Source organism: Rhipicephalus microplus, unplaced genomic scaffold (genome assembly GCF_043290135.1).
Source record: "Rhipicephalus microplus isolate Deutch F79 unplaced genomic scaffold, USDA_Rmic scaffold_20, whole genome shotgun sequence".
NCBI classification, from domain to species: Eukaryota; Metazoa; Arthropoda; class Arachnida; order Ixodida; family Ixodidae; genus Rhipicephalus; species Rhipicephalus microplus.
In genome coordinates this window covers 10,452,119-10,460,926 of record NW_027464593.1, presented here as the reverse complement: position 1 = coordinate 10,460,926, position 8,808 = coordinate 10,452,119, and the positions used below count along the sequence as shown (strand labels likewise).

The following is an 8,808-nucleotide window of genomic DNA, read 5'->3' as shown; positions in this document are numbered from 1 at the left end:
ATGTGGTTTCCTAGATGAATTTGTCCCTTACCGAGAGTGACGCCAAGGTGGTCGGTGCCTTGCAGATGTTTATTAAACGCTGAAAGAGATGCAGGCTGGACAATCAATCTGAACTAGTAGTGTCTTGGTTTTCCGAATTGGTCTTTTTGTTGGTTCAATTTCTGCACTTCTCTTGTATACACCTATTTCATCTTTATCTACTTTTAGCATTCGAAGTTATTGCTTTTCATTACTTTTAGAATTTTAACAGACATATTCTAACTTCAAAATCAATTTTTTTTTTCAAATTACCCAGTTTTTAGCCAATCCGCAAGCGTGATTGTGTGCACGCTTACAGTGTTCTGGTCTTCTCTGCTCTATCGTGCCTATATATGGCCCACAAGGTGAAGTGAGTTTGGGACCCCTGGTTCAGTATGTACATTATAACAGCAGATTCGTAATTATCTTTATCAAGGTTCGCTGTTGCACGGGTTGTAGGCGGTCCTGTCCTTAGTGACATTCGTCACATGAGCATCAGTCAGTCACAGAAGCCGACGCTTGTCGTGCCAAAAACACACATACTGATCGAATGCTAAACCCAAAAAAAGCGCATGATTAATTTGAAAGAGACTTTCCGGGCAGACATTTCGTGTTAACCTGAAGGGTGTTTGGTCGACAGCCATTCTGGGTTATGTGATGAACAGCTGCGCTAGTCCATCCGCCTATACAGAGTGGAATGGTTTATCATCTATAGCTTTAGGATTGGCACTTGCTCGAACACAGCGGCCTCGTTTAGCAGTAAAGGGGTTGGGGGCGGAATGCTCAAACCCTAGTGTACTTATGGTCTGGTTTCGATTAAAGTTTACTCCCCTGCGGGTACAACTTTAGAGGCCTGTGTTTCCTCCTCAAAGCCTTATACACACACACAAGCCTACACCATAGGACACGCAATAAAGCAGGACGTCAACAGCCGCGCAGCCGGTAATCCCGCCTTTGAAGAACATTGCCGAGTGCGTGAACGCAAATATTCTTGAGCGTGGAGTCCTCCTTTAGGGTTAACCTGATAATCATACATTGGGTTCGGCACGTAAAACTGCTAAATTTTATTAATTCTACGTTATTTGTACGTGACGCGCGCAACGTACACGTAACAACTCGACAGCGCTGAACATCCCGATAGAATGCAAACGAAAGCTGATCGTGCATGTCGGCCAGGTGCGCCTGGTGGGGAGTCGCACTCTTTTCGGATTGGCGCATCCACCCCAGCGTTATCCGATCACGTGACGTTCCTATGAAGAGACACTGGTATATAACGGAGCCCACGGGGAGACGTTCGGCCGGATATCGCACTCTGTTCTTCGATATCACTCGACGGACCTGCTCGCAAGCAGCCTCTCCTCTCGAAACCATGGACCTGGACCTCAGCATGCTAATCCGCAACAGCGAATGCTGTGGCGACGTTCTTCTAGTCTTCTAAGCAAGGCAGCCATGGTCCTCGGACAGCTTACACCACCCACTTATTTTTCGCCCTGCGGATGACATCCAACTCGACCCATTGATGACCCAGCATGGTTTAGGATGTGAGTATACAGCTGTTCTTTGGCAGATTTTGCTTTCTTTTTAGGGGGAAGGGGGGGACAATTTTGAAGGATGCTCAGAGTTCTTAGAGATCGATGTTTCGAGAAAAAGAAGAAATTTCATGAAAAGTAAACCGAAATGCGTAGTCGTCGTCCACAAATAATTACAGGTAACATCGATTAGTAGTTAACCTACTAATATTCACGCATATGTTTTAATCAATTCAGTGATGACACATCACAACTGGTTAACTGTAGTTGGCGTGCTTTCAATGCTTATCGACTCAAAATGAAATATGAGAGTGGGGTCTATTGTGCGATATGCACCACGAAATTTGCCGTATGAACGCACCCTCCAATTATTTCAAGTTGAATTTTAAACAAGATGCTGGTCTGCGCCTGATTGATGGAAATGTCACGCCTTATTGATGGATACGGGGGGGGGGGGTTAACGTCTGAAAACCAACATATGGTTACTAGAGACAGCGTAAATGAGGACTGCGGAAATTTTGACCACCTGGAGTTCTTTAACGTGCACTTAAATCTGAGCGCACGGGCATACAACATCTTCGCCTCTATCGAAAAATGCAGCCGCCGCAGCTTCGGCTGGATTCCGCGGCCTGCGGGTCAGCAGCCGAGTACCTTAGCCACTTGACCACTAGGGTGGAGCAATTGTCTCATCTGTACGTGTGTTTCGTCCCGCTTCCGAAACAAATGACTCAGAAATGGCGTCACGCAAAAGATTAGGTCGAAGCTATTATGCCTTGCAATCTCTCCCGCCTATTATCAGGCTTATATTTTATTATTAGTAAATTTATGTTGCTAAACATGTTCTTAAAGTTACTAGACGTCCGCTGCTGCTGACAGATTACTCATGAGGGAATCTAAGAATATATTACAGTCTTCGAAAAAAGATGGAGAGCTTTGATACTTTAGAACGTGCAGCATAATAGGAGGTACACACACCACACAATGCTGCCAATATTAATTTTCATCATCATCATCATCATCATTCATCGGAGTGCTTCTTATTAAAGCCGAGAGCGAAGCGAGTGAGGCTTTTAAACAGGGAAGATGGGTGTGGAGAGTTATCGTTGTCTGAACCATGAGCAGCACGACCACATTCACTTACAATATGTTTCTATAAATTTGTTTAAGGTTCGTTGGTTAGCTCGAAGTTGATGTAACACTTTTTGCCAGCTCTTCACTGCTATGCATAAACAATAAGACATCAGAATACTCATTACTGCAGAAAAACTTGGTTGCCGGCACACACACTGTATTATCCTATTCTGTTCCGCAATAAAGAGAGTGAAAAGTGCAGCTGCTGACACGTTTGTATCTAGATTGCAGATTTTCACAAAATTACCGCATATGTTTTTGACGTTTTGGTAAGCTTTACCTGCAGGCTTTTGGTAGCAGATTGTTGAAATGACGCGAGTTTAGCTTAACGAGATAGTTTGCGTAATGATGTTAGCTTTTGTTTACTCAATGTTTACATTTTTTTTTTTGCAGAAAGACGCCCATCTCCCGGCCTGTGACATGTCCCGAAAAGAACACCTCGATGCCATGCGTCGAGGTATCTTCAAGGAAGACCGCTGACTGAGCACAAGAATAGATGTCGCTACAGAATAGAATGAAGAATATTTCGCTACAACCCCTGTAAGGCGCCTCCCTACAATACTTGTATGAAAAACATTCATGACAAACTAAAACAATTTTGCAAATAAAAAGAAGGCATTCTGCCAAAACAAGTGTGTGTTTCTGGTCATTTTAGCGAAGGTAAAACACAACAAAGAGTCTTGAACTAATAAACTGATAGCGTGCCTCTCGTTATATGATTTATGATTATGCTGTAACTAAGACAAGGAGCGAAGTGGAAAAGCCTCAAAGGCCACAATTAGTGACTCCACTCGATAATTCACTGAAAATTCTGGATGCTTGAGATCTGCAAGCACGAAGTCATGTGTTCAGCCCATCTGCGCAGAGCACACAGATGGGAATAGGTCACCTATGTATTGCTTCTGAGAACGAGATTACAGATGCTCATTGTTGATCCGAAAGCCTTGAATAGTTTGATTTTTAGCTGCTGTGTTGCGGTCGGTTAACCTTATTGCCGACTATATTATTATGCTTTATACACGAAAAAAAATCGCAAGTGCATTTTTAACACCACCATGTACAATGAACTTAAAGGGGTGACCACGAGAGCACCCAGACGTAAGCGACTACACACACACACACACACACACACACACACACACACACACACACACACACACATATATATATATATATATATATATATATATAGAGAGAGAGAGAGAGAGAGAGAGAGGAGAGAGATAGGCAAACGCCAAATGAAATTTATCGCAGTACGGAAAAAAACTTGAAAATGCAGATATTTGATGACCATGTTCGCAGTGATATCAACGATGTCTTTTGATTTTCTGTTTTTCACGGTATACCTGAACTTTAATAGATAATGAATGCTTATTCACGAACACATGTCTGCCCAGACGTTTGGCCTTTGGGAAGTGCACACCAGCGGCGTGTTGAGAGCGATCACTCTGGAACCCCTTCAACTGTTGGGGATTACATTAGGCGAGATTTATGTTTTGCGGGACAATTGCTTGAGACGCTCTTATGCAGTCAAGAATAATGTTCACAGCAGCTTGTCTTTGTTGTTTTTGCGCGTGCACACGCAGCTACGATAAATTATTTACAATAGAGCAGGAGAGCATAGAATACCTCAGCCAACAATATCTGCTGTTAATTGCTTCAATAAACAAGTTGTGTTCGGAGGGTGTAGCATCACAGTATCGCAACGTGGTGCCACTACTGGGCCGAATACATGGCGCAAAACTAAAAACAACGAAAACATTCATAGATGGGTAAGTGAACATGACCGATAGTGGCATTGAGTTCCCCCCAATACCAAACTTGTCATGAATATGAACCTATATTGACCTCTTGTCTCATGTCCTCTTGTCTCTTGTCTATATTGTCTCATAGTTATTCTAAATAAATATAAAGATTCTTCAAAGAATAAGAGAAAACCATCTTATAAGAAAGGATAACTATTTTAATTACCACCGATTGAACTATGTCGCGAAAGGCTGGGTTGTGGCAGCGCTGGTTTTCACCTCACTCGTCGTGACTAGGCTAGACTATACATGGTTACACTTGCTCTCTTTATTTTGTCTTATTTATCATATGAAGGTTTCTATCTCTTTCTCTTAATGCCTAAAAACTATGCTGTAGAACACGCAGCTCTGCTGTAGAACACCCATAGCGCATCTGAAATGGGCCAAATCTCACAACCCAAACCACTGATGGATGACAAAGTAACACACTAACGATGAACATCGATTAAGAGCGGCACATTGAAGCTTCTCTTGTTAATCGTCTGGACGACTGCGAACGTGCGGGTTTACAATGTATTTTCTATCTACAACGCGTGACAGACCTCATCTATAACAGACTTGCTGCAATATTTCGACACATTAGTGACTTGAGTCCCACTATGTGATATGTTAGAGGAAAAAGGGCGCCTGTAACACTGTATTCGACAACCTAAATTCAACACAGATTACCTCATTTCATTTCCTTGTTTCATATTCGCTTCGGAGGAATTGATTCTCTGTGTCTTTTCATTTTCAGATATTTACTATGGCTTGTGCTATTATCTGTTGCAGATTTTTAGATGTACTAGCCTGCATTCAAACACCCACTTTATCTACTTCATCTGGGTGTTCACTCAATAAGTGCGTTAATTGATTCAATAGATCATGTTAGCTTAGTTTGATTTTCTTGTTTATACTAGTCATATTGAGCGTTTCTTCTTCTCGGTACTTCAGTATCCCACTTGTGGATATACGTCGTAAAAGATAAGTTGTCTTCATTATCGTCATATGCAGCTATACTATTGGCTATCTCCACCTACAAAAGTAGCCGTCCTATATACCCATGAATACTTTCCCCTACTTGTCATCCCGCCCTAATATGTCTTGACAGCGCTTCGGTACAGCATAAAACAATATTGTGTGGCATTCTGTTCAAAGTTGAAAAAACATGCAAAGCTGCAGCTTTTTTTTTCAGAAAGCCTGTATCAGCATATGAGCAATACACGTAGAGTAGCTACACGGCTCCAATGGCTGCAATCAAAGGCACAGATTCTATTTACACAGGCGTGGATGCATTGAAAACAACCAATTAGCCAATTCTACTTTCGTTATTACATTCGTTCAGTTATGTTTGGAGATTATGGAAACCGATGTCAAAGATTAGTTCAACTGCGCTATCATATTCCCTGTAAAGCACACGAAAAAAAAACCCCACTGTTTGGTGGATAACAAAACAGCACGTTCTTGATTAAAATTGCAAGAAAAAAGGCACACACACACACACACACACACACACACACACACACACACACACACACTATCGCCAATTCATTCGCTAGCCTGCCTTCTCTTTTGTCGATAGAGACACAACCATGCCCTAAAAAGCCAAAGTTCAAGCATCCCTCCGACTCCCATTTGCATCTGTATACCTGGAATTTTCGCTCACACCCAGCGCTGCTTTATCACCCACAACCAATGACTACTTCGCCACTGAAGTTTCTGCGAGGCAAACTTTTGAAACTTTAAAACCGCCATTTTAGGTTCAGTATAACCTAGAAGTAGCCAATGCATCACCACAAGGTGCCACAAATAGAGTTCGTCGATTGAACTGCTTGCACAGGGCACTAAGATTGTTCACTACGTCTGTGCTCAGAGGGGTATCGCAAAGTTCATCCGTTCTACAATGCAAGTCATTCATGGGTACTTGAAGCAGTCAACGGAGTTTGTACAATTTATCATCGCCATGCGCCTGAAATTCGAGTAACCACAGGTCTCTATTCAGAACTGAGATGAAAAGCGACAATATCCTCTTGCAACCGTGATAGATCGAGCATTCCGTCCACGAAGAAAGCAGAAAAAGCACTCGAGAGGCAAGGTTCGTGAGATCGTACGATCTGGACATCTTGCGTCAAGCATGTCTGCATAAGCGGAAAGATGCAGATTAAGACTACAGGGGTGGATACTATATTGACGTGCTGAGCAAGCTTTGTCGAGGGAACATTCCTTGCCCTTTTGAGAACAGAACCTTCTCAAGTGAGCCTCGAATAGATGGGAGCAGCAGTCAGCGTCGTGCAACCTCTCATGTGCAGTGCAGCTGCACTGACGCTTTACGTTGGCATCCTTCGTTATCTTTTCAAGGCCAGCGTGCTTTCTCACATCGAATGTCTCCCCATATAAGTGGTAGTGAAACGCGCTCTTTCACCACAACGTCAGCGATCCGTGCTGTAAGACGCTTTTCTTTCCACGCACCAGCGATCACTCGCCAAGCGAAACCATGGACGCCTACATCCTGGGTGAAAGCCAGCAACTGAGCGAAATCTGTGCAAACTTGGGCCTCTAGTCAACACGGCGTTTCGGGCACTGCTTTTTTTTCTTCTATTCGGGATCATGACATGACCATCCCGAAATCATCACGTAAGTTCAAGGAATGGTACTCAGTTTTCCAAGTGTCTTCACTCGCGGTTACATACGTAATGAAGAATCATTGACGGAGTTGCATATGTTTATTTTCTACTAGAAGGATGCATCACTTCACAAGTATTTCATTGATTCGTTCAACCATTGTTATGTCATTAACATTTATAGCTTGAGTAGACATCCTCATTACTTATAATTACCTGAGGAACGGGATCAGCTCGTGCGGCACAAAATTAGTTGGATGCGAAAGGCTGGGTCCTTGTAGATTTGACTCTCTTGAACGTCCGTTAGAACTTTTTCGGGGGTGATGGGCCGTGAGTTTCATTCCTTTATTCCTATTTGTTTCGCAGCGTTGAGTGGGACCGTTTCTGATGTTTACAAGTTAATTATCCAAAACGGTTTTATAATTTTAAAGTAATTATTTGAGTTTATGTTTGGTAGAACTCAATTGATACTTGAGTGATTTGAATTGTTTTCAAAATTGTAATGATATTACCAATAAATTAAGTATATGGGCCATTCGATCACAAACTTATCTATATGTATTCGTTGTCTGCATGTTTTTTCAGCTCATCATGCTTAAAGTACACATAGGGAAAGCTGCGCAATTCGCCTTAATTATTATTTGGATTGCAGGTATCTTGTAACATTGGTGATTTAGATCAAACCAAAACACAGGATACTAGTGAACCTTGCGTGTTGCCTATGATTCCATACAAAGCTAACGATTGTCACGAATCATCATTTCACTGAAAAAAGGTAATAAATGTAGAAACTGTGTGAGTGAAACAAACAATTTTTGTTATTTGTTAAAACCCATGAAGGGTGACAGGCCGTTCAACATGCGACTAACTCGCAGAGCTGTAACCTTACTTTTTTTTCCTTTTATTTGAGTAGTTCGCTTCTTTTTACAATGTATATGGCCAAATATTAACGTTATTGTTGTTTTTCTTTTCTGACATGACCATTTCAGGAACAACGACCACTGTACGTCTAATATGATTCCCTTAGAAAAGCACTGGACATTGTATACCACACTGAAAACAAGGCTTTGAAGACGAAGATGTACCAGAATATCCTGATAGAAACGTGCAGATGTCCGGAAGCGATCAGAAGAAAGCAGGCCAATACAGAGCTAAATAAACAATTTTGAAAAAAAGTAAATGTTATCGATTTCACCCAACGATGCGAATTTGGTAACATCGAGTTAAAGTGACAAATTCCTGGTCTCTTGGTTACGCTATCACATGCCTGGTCCTCTCAGACAGTTTTCTGTTCCTTCATAACTCGCAGTATAAATATATTGCGCATGCGCAATCAATCTCGTAGGTGCGCCACAAACACGTCATTTCGCTATATAAGCGACGGACTACGGAAGACCTTTCCTTTTCTTTCTTTTATATGCCACCTGTGTCAGATGACAGGCCTGTTGTCTTACATCACATCAGCGAACAGCAAAGAATAGAGACGTGCGTTGTGACCAGAAGAAGACATAGTTTGGTGAAACGTAGCTGGCAGTGAATCATTAGCAGTCTAAAAAGTTCCGAGGTGCTATAAATCTTTTGCATAATTCTCAAGTGCGCTCCCTCACGCTTTACATTCACCTACGTAAAGGCTGATGTTGTGCGCCGCGTGGAAAGGAGGTTCTGGTTGCATGTGCCGGGGCTTGTACGTGCTTACACAAAAAGATATCAGTCTACAATTTCCAC

The 8,808-nt window shown here is 42.2% G+C and overlaps 2 long non-coding RNA genes across 2 annotated transcripts; both read left to right on the top strand.

The window, feature by feature from the left end:
- The first annotated feature begins 1,259 nt into the window (after positions 1 to 1,259).
- LOC142785254 (uncharacterized) lies at positions 1,260 to 3,310 on the top strand. The gene is made up of 2 exons (XR_012888893.1): positions 1,260 to 1,559; positions 3,072 to 3,310. It is a non-coding gene; the product is annotated as an uncharacterized LOC142785254 (long non-coding RNA).
- Positions 3,311 to 6,731: 3,421 nt separating this feature from the next.
- On the top strand, positions 6,732 to 8,263 carry LOC142785253 (uncharacterized). Its single transcript, XR_012888892.1, has 2 exons — positions 6,732 to 7,096; positions 8,073 to 8,263. It is a non-coding gene; the product is annotated as an uncharacterized LOC142785253 (long non-coding RNA).
- Positions 8,264 to 8,808: the final 545 nt, after the last annotated feature.